The sequence below is a fragment of the Mus musculus genome, chromosome 14 (genome assembly GCF_000001635.26).
Source record: "Mus musculus strain C57BL/6J chromosome 14, GRCm38.p6 C57BL/6J".
Classification (NCBI taxonomy): Eukaryota; Metazoa; Chordata; class Mammalia; order Rodentia; family Muridae; genus Mus; species Mus musculus.
This window is the reverse complement of record NC_000080.6, coordinates 26,290,848-26,312,246: the sequence shown is the minus strand read 5'-3', so window position 1 is coordinate 26,312,246 and position 21,399 is coordinate 26,290,848. Positions and strand designations below refer to the sequence as shown.

Genomic DNA, 21,399 nt, shown 5'->3' with positions numbered 1-21,399 from the left:
CTTACTCTGTGGCACCAGAGCCTTCTGTTTTTACAGGACTGTAATAGCCTGGACTCCCTCACCTTCATCAGGGTGAATGTAAGTGATGTTGAAAGGAGGAGCGATAATGGCTCCAGAGTGATTAAGTTCAAAGTCTGGTGGCTACTGTGAGTACTAAATTATGTTTTGTTTGAGTGACAGAATTCTCAAATAACAAAATACAAGTAGAGTCTTCCCCTACATAAGCGAAGCCTAGAAGCCTACTCCTGTGTCAACTTCCTTGGTCTTCCTCCATTGTCTTCTGTACACCAGTTGAGCTGCCTCAGCTCCAGGCAACAGAGCTAGAGTCTGGCTCACAAGATGGGACCACAGTCTGGCACACGCCTGCACTCAGAAGTTTAGAGAAGGAGGAAAAAGTCTGGGCTAGCCTAGGCTATAAAGGGAAACACTGGGCCAAAAGGAAGATGGAGAGAAAAATAATTTTTTTTAATTTGTTTTTTGTTGTTGTGTGGGAACTAAAAGGGGGTATAGGGGAAAGAAGGGGGGAGGGAGGATAGCCCATGTCTGGCCAGAGTTGTTCTTATGCTCTGGGCAGGCAGGTGCGGGAGGACTTTCCACTTGGCCCTGGGTGGGCATCTAAGCCACTGACTCCACTCGACAGGGGGTGGACAAGGGGCAGCCCCTGACTGAGGGCCCTGGGGTGACACCCTGTAGCCTCGGGGTTATGGGAGAGAGGGCTGAGGGAGAGAGGTTCCCACACAGGTGAGAGCAAGCACAGCGGGCCTTGATGAACAGAGACAGTCTAAGGTTTTAAAGCTTTATTGTAGAAAGACAGGGGGAAAGAGTAAAGGTAAGAGAGAGAGAGAGAGAGAGAGAGACCTGCCATGGCCAAGAGGAGAGAAGGGGGAAAGGAGAGGGAGAGAAGAAAGGCTAGAGAGGAAGAGGGAGAGAGAGGAAGAGAGTGAGAGGAGAGAGGAGAGTAAGAGGAGTAAGAGAATGAGGTGGGGCCAATCAGCCCCTTTTGGTATGTTGTTATCTTTACTGTTGCTAGGTAACCGGGGAGGAATCTAGCCTGAAGGTCAGAAGCTTGGGACATTGTCTACATGACTACTAACTATGCTTCTCTTGTGGGGGCTGAGGAGACAGTAACTTCGACAGGAGCCAGGATTCCAGGAGACATGAGAAAACTCCTTCCATCCTATGTAGGTGAATTATCACCAGTGGGTCCTGGGGTTCAACATTTAGCCTCAACTAGAAACTAGGCTGTCTGTGCATAGCCCAATGCCCCACATTGTTGTTGTTGTTGAGGCTGCAGAGACAGCTTAATGGTTAAGATTGTTCTCCCAGAGGATCTATCTGTGTTAAGTTTCCAGCACCCACAGGGAGACTCACAACCTCCAGTAACTCCAGTTCTAACAGACACACATCCTTTTCAGACTTCTGCAGGCACCAGGCACAGAGGTGATGCACACACATACACACAGCCAAAACACCCTGGATATATAATAAAACAAATAAAAGTTTTGTCTTTGTATACATTTTTAAAAGGTTAACACAAGGATGTTTTCCCCTCTCCCCCCCCCCATTTCTCCTTCCCCCCATCTCTCCTTTCACCTCTTTCTCCTCCCCTTCTTCTCCCTTCTCTTTTCTTTCTCCTGTCTACCATTTTTTGGTTTGTTTGCTTATTGAGAAGAAAGAATAACTATATAGTGTATGCCTTTTCTCAAACTCAAGTTGTCCCTGCCTCAGTCTCCCAAGTACTATAACTGAAGCTGCATGCCACATTTGATTATCAGGACTTCTTACATCTTCAAAATCTTAATCTTGCTGAGTTAAGTCATTTCAAGAAACACTGGGAGATGTCATTTCTAGTGACCAAATGGACAGTTAAAAGCTGGGACTTAAGCTAGCCTGGGCTAGAGAATGAGACCCTGAAGATAACATAGAAGAAAAAAAAAACATTTTGTGTAGTTGATTGCTTTTACTTTATTTTGTTTTTATGAGACAGACTCACTGTGTGGCTTTCATATCCTGGAACTTGCTATGTAGACCAGGCTGGCATTGACCTCATAGAGATCTGCCTACCTCTGCCTCCTGTGGTATTAAAGGCGTGTGCCACCACATCCCACTAGACTATCGTTTCTTGCAAGGATCAAAAGAATTAGACCACCTGGGCTGCAACAGAACTGAACCTGGAGTACACAGAACAACCAGGTGAGATCAGATTACTATGTCTTGTCATATAGATTCCCAGAAAGGAAGGAGGAACAAGAGCAATCAGTGTGGGCTGGGTAGGGAAGGCCCTCAGGAGTACTCACCAGAGGGGAAGCTGTGGCCATGGCCATTTCTTTGTGGTCCCAGCCAGCCCTGCTGAGCACATCTGCCATAAAGTGCACATTGTCTCAAGAACAAAACCTCCAAGAAGCCTTCATTGCTCTCCTGTGCTGCATGGACTCCTGTAGGCATAAATTTTTTTTTGCAACCAACTTAAATAAGCATTTACCCTCTCCTCTCCCCCATCACTCAGAAGAGGAAGTGGAAAAGTTATTAGGATATGGGGGAAGTGGACCTGTTTGGCAATAGTTCTTTGGGGCTGAGCTCAGTATTCTTGGGCAGCAGTTCAGTCCCATAGCAAAAACCAAATACAAATCAGCAGCTTCAGTCCAGTCCTCTCAGCAGGCACACACCACATGTGAACCAGCAGCCGTAGTTCAATCCTGAACAAACTGCAAGACTTGCAAACTGGCCCAAGGCAAGGCCAGGGGAGCAGCGAGTTGCTACAGGAACCTCTCAAGCAGTTCTTTGGCCAGTTTCTCTCAATGGCGGCGTTACCACAAGTGAAGCTCAACAATGCTATGTAAGGTGAACCAGTACATGTGTATTGTTAGAAAGAGGTGGAGCAAACCAAACCTGTGGGATCATACTTATACTCCTTTATCACACATCCTTTCAAGTGTCTGCTTTAGCAGAACATCCTTTCACCTATGTCACTTCAGGAAAACATTCTTTCATGTGTCTGCTTTAGCAAGACATCCTTTCACCTGTGTGCCCCAGCAAACCAGCATTTGACATAACTGACTTTCAAACCAATGAGAAGTCTTCACTTACGATCCCAGATCCAAAGAGCTCCTGGCAATGGGCAGTCATTGTTAGAAGCCTGAGAAGCCATTGAATAATTCATGCCTATCTTCTGCCAGCCCCCTCAAAGGCTATATTTTACGGATTACTCTTAGAAAAGTCGACGATTGCCAGCTTGGGCAAACACCTACATCTTCACATCTCTTCCTTCAATTTTGCTGGTGTCTGCCTGAGCCTAGGCGTGCTAGCACTGTGCATTCTTTGGCTCTGAGTGGTGGGAAAAACTGCTCACACCTGAGGAATATGGATGACAGTGTAAGGCAGCGCAGCTGACCTGTAGCAGCTGTGCATCATTCAGGCCATCTAAAGTAAGCTCCAAGCTCCAGTGAGGCTTCATCAAACCATGGGGAATGACTTGAGTTACTCCATCACAGCATTCAACTCTTCAAGACAATCAAAGTAGATAATTAAAAAAACAAAACAAAAACCCAGAAAATGTTTAGCCAGGTGTTTAGGTGTTAGGGTTTCTGTTGATGCGATGAAATATCATAGCCAAAAAGCAAGTTGCAGAACAAATGTTTATTTAGCTTACACTTCCATATGGATATTTATCACTGAAGGATGTCAGGACAAAAACTCAAGCAGCAGGAACTGGTAGGCAAAAGCTGATGCGGAGGTCATGGAGGGCTTGCTCCCTGTGGCTTGCTCAGCCTGCTTTCTTAGAGAACCCAGGACCACCAACCCAGGGACAGCACCACCCAATAGCAAATAAAGAAAACACCTTACAGCTAGACCTTATGAAATCATTTTCTCAATTAAGGTTCCCTCCTTTCAGATAACTCTAGTTTGTCAGGTTGGCCTAAGACTGGGCAGACACCAGGCATGTGTAGACGATCTTTGAAAGCAGTTTGCCCCTCACGGAGGTCTCAGCTCCGTTACAAATTCCAGATGACCACATTCCCTCAATCTGTTTTGCAGGTGATGCTTTGCCTTCGTCTGAAAATGATGTTGGCCTTCTTTGTTTCCATAGCTTCTCCGTAACAAAAGCTAAGTAACAAACATGCCAACTCCTGCAAATGAATCATTTATTCCAGCTAGCCCGTACAAAAGACACAAAATCCTGGTATTTTATTTACAGGCTGTAAGCCTAGATTGGGCAGGTTGTGAGCTAGTCTAACTTACATCCCAGCCATATTTCCCTTGTTACTGGCTGTCTGAGTCTCACCCAGGTTACTTCTGCTCCATCAGTCTGTCCTCAGGGGACAGTTCTCCGCCACATGCTCCTGGTCCTTCTCCTCACGAGGTGGCTTCTTTCTCTCCCTGTCTCCTTTCTCTTTTTCTCTCTGGTCTCTCCTGAGACCCCCCTCAAGAGTTGTTGTGGCCGGCCAGCAGCTCGCAACATGAACGGTTTGACTGAGAAGGCTACTGGAGCTGTAAGAGAGGAATCTAGACGGGGCGAAAGAAGAAACAGAGTTAAGACAAATTCATTCTGATCAAAGCTCAAATTTTATTGTTGCGACACTAGTTATGAAGGAAGGGGGAGGGGACCCGATTTCCGCCGAATAATCTCGAATCTAGTAGAAAGGTGAGCACGTGTGTGGCTCCGAACAGCAAAGCGACAAGTTCCAGCAGTGGGCGTGACAAAACAAATGAGCAAAAAGCTCCACCCCTAAACAAACAGGTTTCAGGCTGGGAGAAAAGAGACCACAAAGAGTCACCTTTCTCTTTCTACTGCTCAATAACAGACTTTATTAACCAATTAACTTTAAACTGGGAGCCAGGATGCGCAAAAGCTGGTCTGTATATGTGAGAATTCTCTCATCTGGGGGCAGCCATATCTTGGGGTACAAAATTTAGCATTTGCATACACAGGACCAGACCAACCTCCAACAAAATCCCTCAAATGGAGCACCCGTTAACATATTTACATGAGAGCATCATATGGAGAGATTCTAGCATTAAGTGAGGAATGGGAAACCAGATGTCTTAGTTTTTGTGGGTCAAGACCTGGCACCCTCATCCACATGAAGCTCAGAAGACAATTTGTGGCAGGTTTGGTCTTTCCATCAACCTCATAGGTCCCAGGGAAGGAACCAATTTCTTTAGGTTTGGAATTATTACATTTAGCTACTGAAACATCTCGCCAACCAATCACCTCAACCACAAATTTAATAAGCTATATATCTATATTTATGTTCTCTGTGTATATCTGTCTTGCACTTATAAAGAGTAGATTTTTTTTTTTTACCCTTGGTCTGACAGCACCAGTCTGGGGACCCCCAGGACTACTTTCTTCACACACTAACTTTCTGACTCTGTCAGTCTAGGAAGGCAGATGCATTACAGGGTAGCCTTACAAGAATAGCACCGTCATCTGGAAGAAACACTTCCTAATATCCTCTGAGCTCTGCTGTGGTACAAGAGCAGCATCAACCATCCCTCCCCCTTCCTAGCCTTGAGCACACAAGCTCTCCTCCAGAGCCATGTGGCCTCTGCTGCAGGCTGCATCCACTCAGACTAGTTAGTCTGCAGCTTCCTCTTAACACTGCTTAGCTGGTGCACCAACATGAATTCCCTCCCACACCTCCACCCTCAGGAGAGTTTCTCAACTCTACTTTTCAGATGCTGGGCCTAATCTGCATTGTCATCCTAGATGAGAGGTGACAGATCTGCTCCAACCCTGACTATAAGTGATGCTGGAGCAGGATCCTGAACCCACAGAGAACAGTAGAGAGTTCTGAGCCCTGAGTAGATGCCTGGCATCCTAAGAAAGTTAGCCAGCAAACCTCATGGACCTATCTCCATTGACTGGGTATGATCAAGTTCAACTAGTGCAGCGTATGGGATTAGAAGGACAAGAGCCAAGTGCAGGAACTGGAGAGATGGTTCATAGGTCAAGAACATTTGCTGCTCGCTCAGAGGACCCACATGGGTCCTAACAACTATCTGTAACTCTAGTTACAGGAGGTGTCTGATGACCTCTTCTGGTGTCTGAGGGAACTACATGCATATGGGGCACTGGCAGACACACAGCAGGCAATACACCCATATATATAAAATAAAAATAATAAACCTCAAAAAAAGGAGGATGAGGAGAAGGAAGAGAAGGAGGAGGAAAAGGAGGAGGAGAAGGAGGAGTAGGAGGAGAAGAAAAGAAGAAGAAGAGGAAGAGGAAGAAGGAAGGAAGGAAGGAAGGAAGAAAGAAAGAAAGAAAGAAAGAAAGAAAGGAAGGAAGAAAGAAAGAAGAAGAAGGAGGAGGAGGAAGAAGAACAAGAACAAGAAGGAAGAAGAAGAAGGAGGAGAAGAAGAAGAAAGAAGAAAGAAGAAGAAAGGAGGAGAAGAAGGAGACGGAGGAGGAGGAGAAGGAGACGGAGGAGGAGGAGGAGAAGGAGACAGAGAAGGAGGAGGAGGAGGAGGAGGAGGAGGAGGAGAAGGAGAAGGAGAAGGAAGGAGGAGAAGGAGAAGGAGGAAGAGGAGGAGGAGGAGGAAGAGGAGGAGGAGGAGGAGGAGAAGGAGAAGGAGAAGGAGAAGGAGAAGGAGAAGGAGAAGGAGAAGGAGAGAGAAGGAGAAGGAGTCGTCAAATGAAATGCATGGTTAAGGCCAGCAGCATCTAAAAAAGCTATTTCCCAACAAATTTTGGAAACTAGTTATCTCTATTGTGTGGCTATCACTGGTGCCATATTGCAAGAAAAACAGAGGCAGATAGCTTTGGGTTTCCTAATTTCTTTAAATAAAAAGTACCACATTTTAGGGACAGCTAAATACATGATGACATGCATACAGTATGGTACTTCATCATAAAGTGTGTATCCATGCAGTCAGCCTCACTATCCACACCCAATCCTCCTGTGTAGTCCTAAGATCCCTGGCTGGGAACTCTGTAGCCCGGGCTACCGGGAACTTGCAGGCATTCACCTCTGCTTGTGAGTTCTGGGGTTACAGGACTGTGACACCATACCTAAATAAAAAAGCTGGTCTTAAGGGTAAAGAGTTGAAAACTGCTTTTTATTCATAAAAACTACAGTCATTTTTTTTTTCAAGAAAAACTTTAAGAAGGCGATCAACATAAACAGTGAATAGCCTTTGCAAAATGTCAAAAACAATAACAAAGACAAAAACCACAAAAACCACAAAACCAAAAACACAAACCAACTGAAAATTAAGCAGCATTCTCTCACTGAAGACTTAGAGACACTGACCTACACTCTGTGACTGGCCTGGGGGCACAGGGTAGGAAGGCAGTCACAGACTGTAATATTCCTATCAAGGCAAATATAGCCATTCCTCTATGGGGCTTTGTAGGTCAAGCCCTCCCAAGGCCAAAGATGAGATATGTTACAGGCTTTTGTTCAAAGTCTTTTGAATTCTCTTTAGTCTACACTAACGTATCCTTTACGGTCCACCAGGACAGCGCTAATTTACACTCTCAGCCTCCTCCTGGATGCCAGCAGCTCTGGATGAGCCTCAGCAATGCTCTGAAGTCCTCCCCAGTGCATCCCCAGCAAGAGGAGAATCCCAGTTTCTGTGAGGAAGTGCATCCCCCACATCTACCTGAGCCAAGGCACTTCCCTGGCTCAAATTATTCCATTCCTAAGGGGATGAACATACGAAAGTTCATCTTAATTGCACCATACTTTTGTTGGATACAATTTCTAGCAGCCAAAGTCACCCTGGTGCTTTGTCCCTGAACTGCACAGCAGTGTTCATTTTTCTGTCGCATCCTGCACACAGTCATGCAGGTCTGTACCTAGCCTCAGCTCTGACTGGCTTCTGAGCCTGAAGCACTTACCACTTGGTGAGTTCACAACTCTCTGCTTTTGACTTAAGCTGTTGATAGTGAAGGTTCTTAGGTTCTCGGCTTGAAGACTTATAGAAACTCTCACCGTCTCTACACAGTGATGTACAAATAACCACCAGGTCCTAATCTACAACCACGAGACTGGAAAGCCAGATGGGGTCCATGTTGAGGCAGCAGAAGTCTCTGCAATGACCTTCGCAGTAGGATTCACTGTTACTGTTTCCAAGGTCATCGCTCTGGGACTCTAAAATGCCACCATCCCTCTGTAAACCAAGGGTTTTATCCAGAGAGGAGTATGAATCCTGAGTCCTCTTTGTTGAAATGGGTTTAACTTAATCATGAAAGATACACCTCAGATCCTGGATAAATCCTGCTCGGTCACCCACATAGTTAGCAAGTCACGCATTGATCAGATGTGTGTGGGCATCCACATTTCTTCACACTAACTCATTCTCCATGTTTTAGAAGCACACACTTATGAAGATAACGTCAGGTAGCCTCTTTATCAAACACATTTCTTTTGCACACTTCATGACCCCCAAATCAGACCATTTGTAGTCACCGCTGGAGCTAAGATAAACCTTGTTATGTATTATGAGTCTCTCTGCTGGGATTCAAGGCTACATGGTAAATAATTTGTAGGGTCCTTGGGTTCTGTTTTTCCCCAAAATTCATCAAGTGATAGTTGAGCTGAAAATCATATTTATCATTGACCTCAATTATCTGAGGGTCATGCCTGAACAACACTGCTGCTAAGCTCAGGCCATGCTCCCTGCAGGGGATGTCACACAATGGACACGAGTTTCCCAGGTATATTTCATTTACACTCAGCTGAATCTCATCATAAGCAAGGGGCTAGGAGTAGACACCTTTGCCCTGGGTTAGGTTCCACTCTGCCTGGATAATTTTAGAATGTTGCCTTCTGTACACATGCCTTTCAACTGATGTTCACATGATCCAGCAATACCTAACACAGCTCTCTACATCATCTGAGGTTTCCCAGCTAAAAGACTGCTGGCCTCTACCAGCCAGAATTGCCACTTCATGGAGCATGTTTTTTGAGACACTATGGGATGGTTTCATGGTGAGTTACTGCCCTCTGCTGGTTAAATACTCACAGCCTTGGCTAGAATAAGTTCTACAGCAGGCTGATCCTATAACGTGTTTGCTACTGTGTGATTCCTACAGTCATTGTATGCCTGTGTGCATTTATTTGAGAGCTTAGAAATCCAGGGTGAGCATCTTATTCCCATACATGCGGAAGATGACTCTGACATATTCTCTACAAATCCTTTCTCAGGAAGGGTCACTTCTCTCCGGGTGTGTAACTGATTCCCTGTTCCTTTTCCTGTGGAAAAACATGATGAGAGGAAAGGGGACTGCCATCATATCATCTCTGTAGCAATGATCTTCAACAACACGTGTGTGTGTGTCACGGAGCCTGAGAGCTTCAGCACTGCCTTGGAGAGAATCCTATGCTTTGGGGTGTGATCTACCTGGAAGACTGTGGCATCAACAGGTCTTCCATGACAGGTTTTCCACCTCATGTGAAGGGCTGAGGACTCAGTCAGCTTCCCAAAGCCCTGAACAGTGAACTGACAGAGAAACTCTTGCTCACCAATATATACTCCCCCCATGTTGTACCCTCATCAGGACCACTTGCTGGTGTATGGCATGGTTCTGAGTGATTGTTATCTTGGATTTTCTATATCTCAAGCTTATTTTTGATGCTTTCTTTTCTCATGGAATAGTGAGCCATCAGACCTATGGATCAGATTAGAGCTGGACCACCCGGAGGTCTGTTGGTATTTGCCTCACTGGTCAGTTCACAGCTACAAGGATGCTCTTTTCCTGGTGCCTTGGTTCTAGAGTATCATGCAATTCAAGTGATCTATGGCTTCCTTTGGTCTCCTCAGTTCTCTCGAGGGGTGTTGTCAGAGAAGGAAAGGAAATCAGACCCAGAAGCAGGCTGACAGGCTCATTGGCTAGATAAAATCAGGGCCTATTCACCTATAAGGAAACCAAATTTGAGGAAGAAAACCCCATCCCATGAATTCTGTGGTTGCTGGGAGTGGGGCTCAGCAGGTGGCTCCTTATGCAGTAGCCCCTTTTCTAGGAGGCTCTCCTCCTGGGCTGGGGCCTTTTCCAGCTCATGCTGAAGTCTTTCAAACCTGGGAGAAGAAAACAGTTAAGGCAAAGGCCTGGCAGGTGACCCCTCCCATAGGGTGTGAACTAGGAAGAGCTGACCCTGCCATCCCTTTGTGATGAAGTCACCTGAGCGGGGTGAGATGCCCTCTGCCTCCTTGCCTTTCACCAACAGAAGCAGTCATGAGACCAGGGAAAGCTAACCCTGCTCCCTCAATGGCTGCATCACTTGGGAAATTGGGCCCCATGCCTTGACTGGGCAGCACTGTGGAGGTGGGGGTGGAGGTGGACTGGCCTCAAGGGCATGAATGAGGACAAGAGAGTTGACTCTGCCTCCTGGAAGCATTGGATGGTCTAGCCAGAGCAGTGCTGGAGAACTCGCCTTGGTGGTGCTGATAAGGGAGAGAGCTCAGCTATTACCCAGGCCCAGATCCAGGGCTCTGGGTTTGCCCACCACAAAATCTATATCATCCGTGAAAAGTTGGGATGTGTGAAAGAGACAGTCCTGCCGATTCAAAGCCATAGATAGGATCTATGACACAGAGAAACAATAGGATAACCAGGAGTCCTGGTGAGGATCCAATATTGATGGTGTCACAGAAGCCAGAGACCTCAAACCAGACCAATGACTCATTCCAATGAACGGGACTGGAGCACACCATGTGAAACCCACAAAGAATCAATATAAAGTTAACAAAACAAAAAAAGGACACAGGCCTGGTGGGGACTTGCCATGTCCCCTGTCAAGCCGCTACCTCTCACCACCTCAATCCTTCTGGATGATCAACGCTGATCTTTAGACTGAAGTCATTGTTTGTACCCCCAACGAATCAGAGTCATGCAGTAGCTGGGCCTAGAAGTATCAGAATTTGACCTGAATACTAAATGTTCTCTGTTCTACTAGAAAGAATAGGACTTTCTCCTAAACTCCAGGGACATCATTTTGTAAAACATAACAGCATATTACTACCATAATCAACAACACAGGAGAGATGCACACATTGTTCATGACAAGTCATGAACACTCAACCACCTCATCCTATAGAGAGACTTAATGCAACCTTGCAACCTGGCCACCTGATCAAGGTCATGAGGCCAGCTCAGTCCTCCTGCTCAGGAAGGATACACCTTGTACCCAGGTGTAGTGGCTATTCCTGGTTGTCAACTTGACTATATTTGGAATGAATTACAATCCAGACTTGGAAGGCTCACCAGTGACCGTTATCTGGAGGCTTGGAGATAGTAGTTGGATCTTGGTATGGAGATTTTGAGGCATAGTGGCTATGGATTCCAGAAGATTAAATCTCTGAGTTCAAAGTCATCTGGGATTAAAGGTGTGGTGGAACATACCTTTAATCTGGGCTACACCTATTCCAACAAGGCCACACCTCCAGATGGTGCCACTCTCTGGTCCAAGGATATACAAACCATCACACCAGGCAATATGTAAGACAGAGCCTGTCAGTCTAGAGAGCCGTTTCTCCACTGATGTGTCAGAACAATGGCCCTGCACAGGCTCTGGCAACACAAACCCGAATTTCCTTAGTTGGAAAACCCCATCCTGCCTGTCTACAGGAGTCTGTTACAGAATACACCCCGGAAGGATCTGGTCACCCCTGCAGCAGAGACATCTGCCTGGATTATCCTGGAAACTCCTGAACCTATTCTATCCAGGGAACACGTTTCATGCAAAAATGGGTAAATACTGCAGAAAGCAGTGTTCAAGGAGTAGAATCTCATCTCTACAGGAAGTGTTCCATATTAAAAATGTATTATCAGCCAGGTGTGGTAGTGTATACTTTTAAATCCTACCTCTCAGGAGGTAGACGCCAGCAGAGCTCTGTGAGTTCAAGGACAGCTTGCTTGGAACATACTAGAGAGCACAGAAGGAAGCCACAATGTCTCAGACACACAGAGTATCAAACATATGATTTCCTGGACAGAAGTCCTTGTCGGCTAGACCAGCACAAAACTCTTAGGTGTTCTTTACCTCGCAGATGCTCTTAGCTTTGCTGATGAGCAGAAGCTTATTAAAGACAGAGACCCAGGTACAGTGGACCCAGGTAGGTCTATCCTCTCCTCCCATCCTGGGCTCTACCTCTTCTGGAGGACCTCAAAGCAATACTGCAGCTTTTCTGCTAAATTCTTCTCCTGGATGCCCAGCTCCTTCTGCGTGTGTCTGTCCTGCATCAATTCCTCCATTCTTTCCAGATCCTGTTCATTAGAAGATGGCGTTCTTGGTGGAGGGTTGGACATGGGCATGCACAGATGTTCATCCAAGAGCTTGCTGGTCAGCCAGGCTAACCAAAACAGCAAGCTTCTGGGGAAGTAAGAAGCCATGTTTCAATGCAGAAAATGACAAAGAAAGTTGGGCTGGTCATCTCCTTTAGCCATTAAACATATAAATGATGCGTCACCCCACCCACATGCCTACAATACACACACACACACACACACACACACACACACACACAAATTGAACAGAAGACAGCCTCATGTGGGCCAAGCATTGGGAGTTTATCGTAAGCATGCCAGCTCTTTCCGAAGAGGTTCAGAACTCTGCTATCCATCCCTTGAGAAATAAAAGTGCTGTGGGGAGCACACTGAGCTTGGCCAGACTATGTTCCAGTGGTTAGAGAATTTTTTCTCCTGAAGCTCCAAGTCTCCCACCCCAGCCCCCAGCCTGTCAAAGCCCTTCCCATATCCCTGATCATCTAGTCAGCTCCAGACTGTAAGCTCCAAGAGAAGAGCACTCCAGCACCACTCACAGAAACCAAGGCTGGCAAGCTGCTACCTGGGCTTCTCTCAGTGTGACCAAGAGCTGAGTATAGTGAAAAGACCGCATTAGGATGCAGGAAGAAAGGAGAAGGCCACATCCCTCCCCCCACTCCCAAACAATGACAATGAGAACCATTCATTTTACATTTGCACAGGGGTGTCCTCCTTGCAAGCTGCTTTCCCACCTGTGATCCCTTGTGACTCCTGCAAAGAAAATGAGCCACAGGCCACTGCCCTCAGTCACCCAAAGCTCTGTGCTACTTCCTAGGTGACTTCCCACATAGCACCCATTAATGGCAGGTAGGTGTGTGATGTGTGATCAACCCATCTCCCTTAATGAACTGCAGCTTCTAGCAGAGCAGGAAGATTTGCTTGTCAATCATCCAGTTTCTCACAAAGACTTGTGAATGGTCACAGACATGAACAACTGGGTGGGACATAAGTGGGTGACTATATAATGGGTAGATAGTTTAATGGGTGTGTGTGCATGTGTATGCTTAGACAGGCAAACAGCCTGCCCCTGCCGCCTAAACCTACCTACTGCTGCTTAGCCAAGAGATTGTAGATCCTCTTCTGCCTCCTCTTGGGCTTCTTGGCACACAGTCAGCTTCCCGGCAGCTTTCTGCTCTCCTGCCTCAGCATGTACATTCTCTTCTTCAGCTGAGTCTCCTCACTCAGGAGCCAGCTGTGGAGAATGCTAAACCACAACCAAAAATGGTGATCCCCAGCCAGGCTTTATCTGCCTCCCCACCTCAAAGTACCACCATCCCTGCAAGGTCCCTGGTCCCCAGAGAGCCAAAGACCGGAACCCACTGTAGCCATACCAGCATCACCTAAAGGCAGGCTGTAATGGCTATTGCTGGTTGTCAACTTGACTATATCTGGAATGAACTACAATCCAGAATTGGAGGATTCACCTATGTGATCCAGATCTTGAGGCTGGAAGACACAAGTTTCTGACCCAGATCATGACATGGAGATCTTGAGACATAGTAGACATGAAAAGCTTAGGCCCAGGAAAGGTACTACACACTTTTAATCCCAGGAAACCGAGACAAGGAGATCTCTGAGTTCAAGGTCAGCCTGGGACAAAGCATGTCCCAGATCTAGGCATAGTGGTATACACCTTTAATCTGGGTCACACCTTCTCCTGGAGGACTACATGAAGACATTGGAAGAAGGAAAATTCACTCTTTGTTTGCCTGCTTTCACTTACTTGACGGCACATCTGCTGGAACCTGCTTCTTCAGGATGCCAGTTATACAGAAGACCAGTCAAAACAACTAGCCTCGTGGGACTGGGCCACTACTAGATTCTTGGACTTCCCATCTACAGCTGCCAATTTTTGGGTTAGTTGGCCGAGAAACTATAAGTCATCTCAATAGATTCCCTCAATGTAGAGCAATACAGAGGCATTCCATAAGCTCTGTGACTCTGGAGAATCCTAATACACAGGCTAAAGTCAGGGAACAGCTGAATTCCAGAAAGACTCAAAGTACTATCTGAAATCCCCAACATCAAAAGGGATCCATGTACCTCCCAGAACAGGAAATGGCCCTGACCTATGCTTATCGGGCCACGGTATTGGAAAACATCAGCAGGTACGTGGTAAATATTCTTTAAAAGAAAACAGAAGACTCAACAGGAATATACAGGTCCCCTGGAAATCAGCTCTGCAAAGCCCCTGCCAGAGCTTCACAGGTCCAAGGCAGCCTGACGTTCCCCTCAGGGTACAAACTGTTCCCTATCTACAGACACCTGAGGATGGTCAAACAGTATTGTTTGACTCACAGTCTCTTTCACGCTTAGCAAAACTGAGTCCAAGAGGCACAAGGTGAAGAGCCACGTGGCAGGCTGCTTGCTGAGAGGAAGACAAGGGAGAACCAGAGCCCTCGCTTTGGTTCAAAGACAAGAAGGGCAGAAGCAGCTCCTGCCAGGTGCTGGGGTCCCAGGCAAGTCAGTCACTCACCAGCAGGAGACAGTTTCCCCAGTCAGCCCCTTGCACTTGCCCAAGGCCTCTCTTATCTCCTTGGGCAGTTTCTTCAAGTCTGACCTCACCTGTTCATGCCCCATCCTCTGCATCTCAGGCTCAAAGTTCACCCTGTGGTAGAGTCTGGCTCCAGGAACAAAGAACCCCTCGAACAGAGCAGCCATAAGGATCACATGATTTCAAGTTGTGCCCTGGACTTTCCCAGTCCAGTGGATGACACACCCTGGATCCTACATACTAGGATGCCCTGACGCTTGCTAATCTCTTCTCCTGGCCCCAGGCCAGCAGAGGTGGAAGTCCAAAGGTAGGGGGCCAGGCCTGCATGACCTCCCTTAGTGGGCCTGGCGGGCAGACTCGCTCTCTAACAAGTTCCCTGGAGTCTGTGCCACAGGTCTGGGCCCACCAAAAATTTGAGATTTCTCCTATCTCCAGACAGAGACCCTTGATTCTGGGTTCTTATTGCTACAAAAATGCCCAGAGTACATAATCAGTATTTTCAGGGTGGAGACCCAACATCATGATGATTATATAAATCACCCAGGAGATCCCAATGTGCCACCAAGTGAGTACAGGGGCGAAGTCTATTGCTGCTCAAAGTTGGGTTTCTAGATGTCAGCACTGACACCTGGAAATTGTGAGACTGGCAACTTTGAAGACCCCACCTCCCACTCTCAACTCTCAAAATCTAGAGTGACAGGGACATACACACACACACACACACACACACACACACACACACACACCACACACACAATTAGGATGTCAAAGAAATGGAGGAAGGTAGTGTCGTTTCCGAGTACAAGGAACAAGATCAGAGAGGAGCAGTGTTGAGCTCTAGGCCTTCTGGTCATACACTGAGATGGACCAAATGGAGCCAGGTGTCTCCTGCTGTTGCCAAAAGCACCCAGGACCCAAGCACCTGCTGGTTAAATACAAAGATTTATCATAAAGTCATAGGACCTAGCATCTCACACAAATCAATGCCAGCCAATGCATCTTAAAGTGCATGTTGGCAGCTCACACAACTACGGTCCTTGTCCCCAGACTGTGACTGAGGATACACTCTGTGTCCCTAAATCACTCCTACCCAGGCTTCAAGATCTGCCTCTCACACACACTCAGGAAAATTACCTTTAGCATGAGGACGCCCTGGAGGTTCAGCATCCTGTCTCTGAGGACAGCTGGGCTTGACATCGTGGAGACAACATAGCCAAGAATGTGCTTGGCATAATGACTACCTGTTGTTCATAACCTTGTTTGTTTAATGGGCCAGGATAAAACATTGGTCACTGTAGTGGCTATATTTGACTATATTTGGAATGAACTACAACCCAGAATTGGAAGGCTCACCAGTTGACCCTTGGAAATCCTTATCTGGATCTTGGTATGGAGATCTTGAGCCATAGTGGTCTAGAAGATTAAGTCTCCGAGTTTAAGGAACACACCTTTAATCTGGGCTACACCTTTTCATCTGGGATTAAGGGTGTGGTGGAACACACCTTTAATCTGGGCTACACCTTCTGCTGGAGACAATATAAGGACATTGGGAGTCTAGCTCTTGCTCCTTCGCCTGCTTGCTGTGTGAGACTGAGTAACTGCTAGATCCTTGGACTTCCATTCACAGCTGCGACTGAACAATTGTTGGGAATTGGACTGCCGACTGTAAGTCATCAATAAACTCCTTTACTATCTAGAGACTATATAAGTTCTGTGACTCTAGAGAACCCTGACTAATACAGTCACCCTTCTCAAATGTCTGAAGCATGTAGTTCCTACTACCACCTACCAGCCCCTCCCAGGTTCCCTTCAATCTGCAGATGAAAGACACACACATATTATCTCATTTTTAATATGCTTTTAGTTCAATGGCAGACACTTCTAAGCCTCGTGTGCCTAGCATACCCTCCCTCCTTTTGCTCCCAGCTCAGCACCTCTAATTCTTCCCTTAACCTAGTTGCTCACTTAGCTTAGTCCTTGCTTAACACAGCTAAGTCTGCCCTCAGCTTAGTTAGCTTCTAATCTCCTGCCTGCTCCCTCAGCCCCAGTCCAAGAAGCACCCAAGATCTCCCATGGCTGGTGGCTCTCCCTCCCTCTGAAGGATGATGAATTCTACTGACTGCTGTGAGAACCTGGAAGTCATTGGCCCCTATTATATCTCTATTGATGGCTAACTCCCTAATTGCCAAGTAACGTGTTTGTGCTTACAAAGTCTATCAGATTTCTTTTTTTTTTAAAGATTTATTTATTTATTATATTTATTATATGGAAGTACATTGTCTTCAGACACTCCAGAAGAGGGATGGTTGTGAGCCACCATGTGGTTGCTGGGATTTGAACTCTGGACCTTCGGAAGAGCAGTCGGGTGCTCTTACCCACTGAGCCATCTCACCAGCCTCCCTGAGTTCAAGATCAGCCTGGGACTGATCAGCCTAGGTTGGGCCTAGGCGTGGCAGGCATGGCAATCTCACATCCAGATCCACTCAGCTAGCTTAATATCTGTGCTTACAAAGGTAGGCAGATCTCAGAGTTCATTTGCAATGTTAAGGGAAAAAAGTAGAAAACATACTTGCTGCCTTTTTCTAAGAACCAGGGTGCTGGTGTTAGGGGATACTAATCCATGGAATAATCCAAGGGGAAACCTGGGGTGAACGAATGAATTGATATGTAAATAAAAGACTGGGCTTTTTTATCTGTAAAAGATGAGCTATCCAGAGAGTATTTTAGAATTTTTTTTTTTGAACAAGAGAGAACTGTCTAGAAAGCTGTCTCGAGCTGAACACAGGCTGCCAGCTTGAACCCACACTTTGACTTTGAGTCATACTTTTGCCTCTTCCAAACACCCCTTCCAAGACGAGGCTGGTTCTTGACACCTACTGCCCGTCCTCCTAGCCCTGAAAGGCATAAGCTGACTCAGACATGAAGATTTGGAGGACAATTTCAGCTCAGATCTGATGTGACACAGGTAAGTCGTGGAGTCCCTAGTGCCTAGCACCACCCAATCCCTGATCATGTGTGTTTAAGACCAAAGGACCTAAATGTCTGAGACCTTCATGCAAACTCAAGGAGCGTTCCTCCCTGTTGTTGTAAGGAGCCTACAGCTGAGAATGAAGCACATCCACACCCTACCCAGAGAGGAGGCATCTCACTAGTTACTCTGTGCCTCCTGTGCCACTCGATAAAATTAAGGACCCCAGGGCTGGAGAGATGGCTCGGCAGTTAAGAGTACTGACTGTTCTTCCAGAGGTCCAGAGTTCAATTCCCAAAACCCACATGGTAGCTCACAACCATCTATAATGGGATCTAATGCCCTCTTTTGGTGTGTCTGAAGTGTGTGTGTGTGTGTGTGTGTGTGTATGTATAAATCTTTTTTTAAAAAAGAAATTAAGGATCTCTCAGAAAAATAGCTGCAGCTTTGCCATGTCAATTCCTGACTCAGCAAAACTGGTCAAAAATTCTTGACTCTGGGTCTGCTCTTTAGGGATGCAGAGAAGCAGGATAAACCCTTTGCTTCCCAGATGCTCCCAGCTGCAGAGTCCCACCACTAGAAGACCCAACTCAAGCCCACCTTCTCCAGGAAGCTCCCCATTCACTGCGCAGACTCACTGCACCTTTTCCCATCCACTGCACAGACTCACGGCACCTTTTCCCATCCACTGCACAGACTCACGGCACCTTTTCCCATCCACTGCGCAGACTCACGGCACCTTATCCACCTTCCTGTTTTACACTGAGACCAAAGGCCAGCGTCCTCTGCCTCTCTGTGGTGTCTCTATGCTTCGGTTCTCTAGCCCAAGTAGCCTGCTCATCATTCTTGCCAACATGTCTATGGGTGAACTGTAAAAGTACTGAGTAAACCCCACACGGTGGCAGTTGGTATCTCCACAACACAGGTGACATCATAAGGGATGCCAGGGCTCTCCAGGATACAATAGAATGGCCAGGAAAGGGATGGCTGGTGTCACATGGTACAGCCCTTGCCTCCCTGCTAACTACCTCATCCCAAGTTGACTTGAAGCCAAGGTGTCCATTCTAGGAGTCTCTCCTGAGTCATAGGGGAATCCCTTCAACATCCCTTCCCTTCGAAGCCAGAAATACAGCTCTCTGACTCATTAGAAACCTTTCATCTGTGGGGAACTGAAGGCTTGCTTCACACACTGCTCAAAATGGCTCTTTCTCTCCTTGAGATCCATACTTAATATGCTGAGAAATAAAGGATGCTGAGAAATTAGGTCAGGAGGAAGAGGAGGAGGAAAGGAGCCACTGGAGTGAACAAGCACCTAGGGAAAAATTCTTGGATGGTTACAGCTTGGGGAAGTCAAAACAAAGAGAAATCACATACATAGTGATGGATATTTTCCCCAGGACCCCAGCTGAGCTCACTCTAACCCTGAGGCTGTTAGTGCAGTTGTAGTGAGCTGTTCACCGGTCTGGCTGGAACCACACACACTCTGGGTCAGTCCAGTTGAGCCATCAAACATCAAAAGCAAGCATTCCCAGAAAACATATAATAGACCAAACCTGGAATCAGGAGGCTGAGGGCAGAGTAGTGGCAAGTAAGAGGTCAGCTTGGGCTATGGAGAAGCGTCATGAATAGGAAGACACATGGGTACACACACACACACAGAGAGACAGAGACAGATACAAAATCACACCAAAATCCAAACACACAAAGCACAGAGTCGTAGGAAGAACATGTTGCAGAGTATTACTATGGTGAACCATAACCATATAACCAACAAACAAAAGTCAAATTGCCTGGTCTGGAGCCACCTGTGACAATTTGCATACTCTTGAAAAGGTGGCACTGCTAGCTTTGGGGACAACATCCATTAGAAGAACATAAGAGGGGCTGGTGAGATGGCTCAGTGGGTAAGAGCACCCGACTGCTCTTCTGAAAGTCCAGAGTTCAAATCCCAGAAACCACATGGTGGCTCACAACCATCTGTAATAAGATCTGACTCCCTCTTCTGTTGTGTCTGAAGACAGCTTCAGTGTACTTACATGTAATAATAAATAAATCTTTAAAAAAAAAAAAAAAGGGGGCTGGTGAGATGGCTCAGTGGGTAAGAGCACCCGACTGCTCTTCCGAAGGTCCGGAGTTCAAATCCCAGCAACCACATGGTGGCTCACAACCATCCGTAACGTGATCTGACTCCCTCTTCTGGAGAGTCTGAAGACAGCTACAGTGTACTTACATATAATAAATAAATATTTAAAAAAAAAAAAAAAAAAAAGAGTAAGCACTCACCCTGCAAGCCAGTTGTTTTGAAAAAAAAAAAAATTTAAGAAGAACATAAGAAGGGCAGAGAAGAGGCAGGCAAGAGGAAAGACTATAATTCTTACACCATAGAGCTTTATGAAAGCCCTGCCTCACCTTTCTACTTACCCTGACAGTCCCTGTCAAAAGGAACCAGCCCATGGTCAGCCTGGAACCAATGGTCTCCAGATCTCTGAACCTTTTTCTTCCAAAGTACTTTCCTGGGACCCTACACCGAAGAGAGCTGTCAGGTGAGCTGTCTTTTCAGATGTGTGTTAGGGTTAGTTCTCTAGAGTAGCAGAACTTATAGAATGTACACACACATATATTTATTAGAATGACTTAAAGACAACAGTCCAGGGGCTAGAGAGATGGTTCAGAGGTTAAGAACAGTGGTTGCTCTTCCAGAGGTCCTGAGTTCAATTCCCAGCAACCACATGGTGGCTCACAACCATCTGTGATGGGATCTGATACCCTCTTCTGGTGTTCATGAAGACAACGTGTGTGTGTGTGTGTGTGTGTGTGTGTGTGTGTGTGTGTGTATACTCATATATACATGAAATAAATAAATCTTAAAATAAAAAAGACTACAGTCTAACTGCAACAACGACAGGCTAAGAATCCAGAAGTTGCTCAGACCACGGGCTAGATGTCTTAGCTTGTTTTAGGTAGATGCTGGAATACCAGAGAAGTAGGCTCTGATGCCAGTGAAGGAATTGTCCTTTATAAAGGCAAGAGAAAGCAGGCAGAGAGCAAAATGTTCCTTCTTCCATGTTCTTATATAGGCTTCCAATAGAAGGTATGGCCCAGATTAAAGGTGTGTCTTCTGGCCTCAAAAACCTGATCAAAGGTGTGTGTCTATCATGCCTCAAAAGTCCAGACTAGAAGTGGATACACCCACTTCCAACCAAGCAAAAAAATCTCTCACAGGTGTACCCCCCTGTGATGGTTTGTATATTCTTGGACTATAGAGTGGCTCCATTTGGAGTTTTGGCTTTGTTGGAATAGGTGTGACCTGGTTGGAATAGGTGTGCCTCTGTGGGTGTGGACTTAAGACCCTCACCCTAGTTGCCTGGAAGTCAGTCTCTTTCTCTGTGTGCTAAAGTTAAAAGTATAGCCCACCATGCCCCATCTGTTTTGGGTTTTGTGTTTATTGGTTGGTTGGTTTGGGTTTTGGTTTGAGCCAAGAGTCTTGATATGCAGCCCCAGCCAACCCATAACTCACTATAGAGACTAGGCTGGCTTCAAACTCATGGAGATCTACCTGCCTGTTCCTCCTAAATGTTAGAATTAAAGGCATATATCACCTCACCTGGCATAACTTCCTTTGTGTTTTTAATAAATGGAGAAGCTACATTAATAGGCAAGGATGTC

The 21,399-nt window shown here is 46.3% G+C and overlaps 1 pseudogene; it reads right to left on the bottom strand.

Moving 5' to 3' along the window:
- Positions 7,323-9,453, bottom strand: Gm18578 (predicted gene, 18578; annotated as a pseudogene).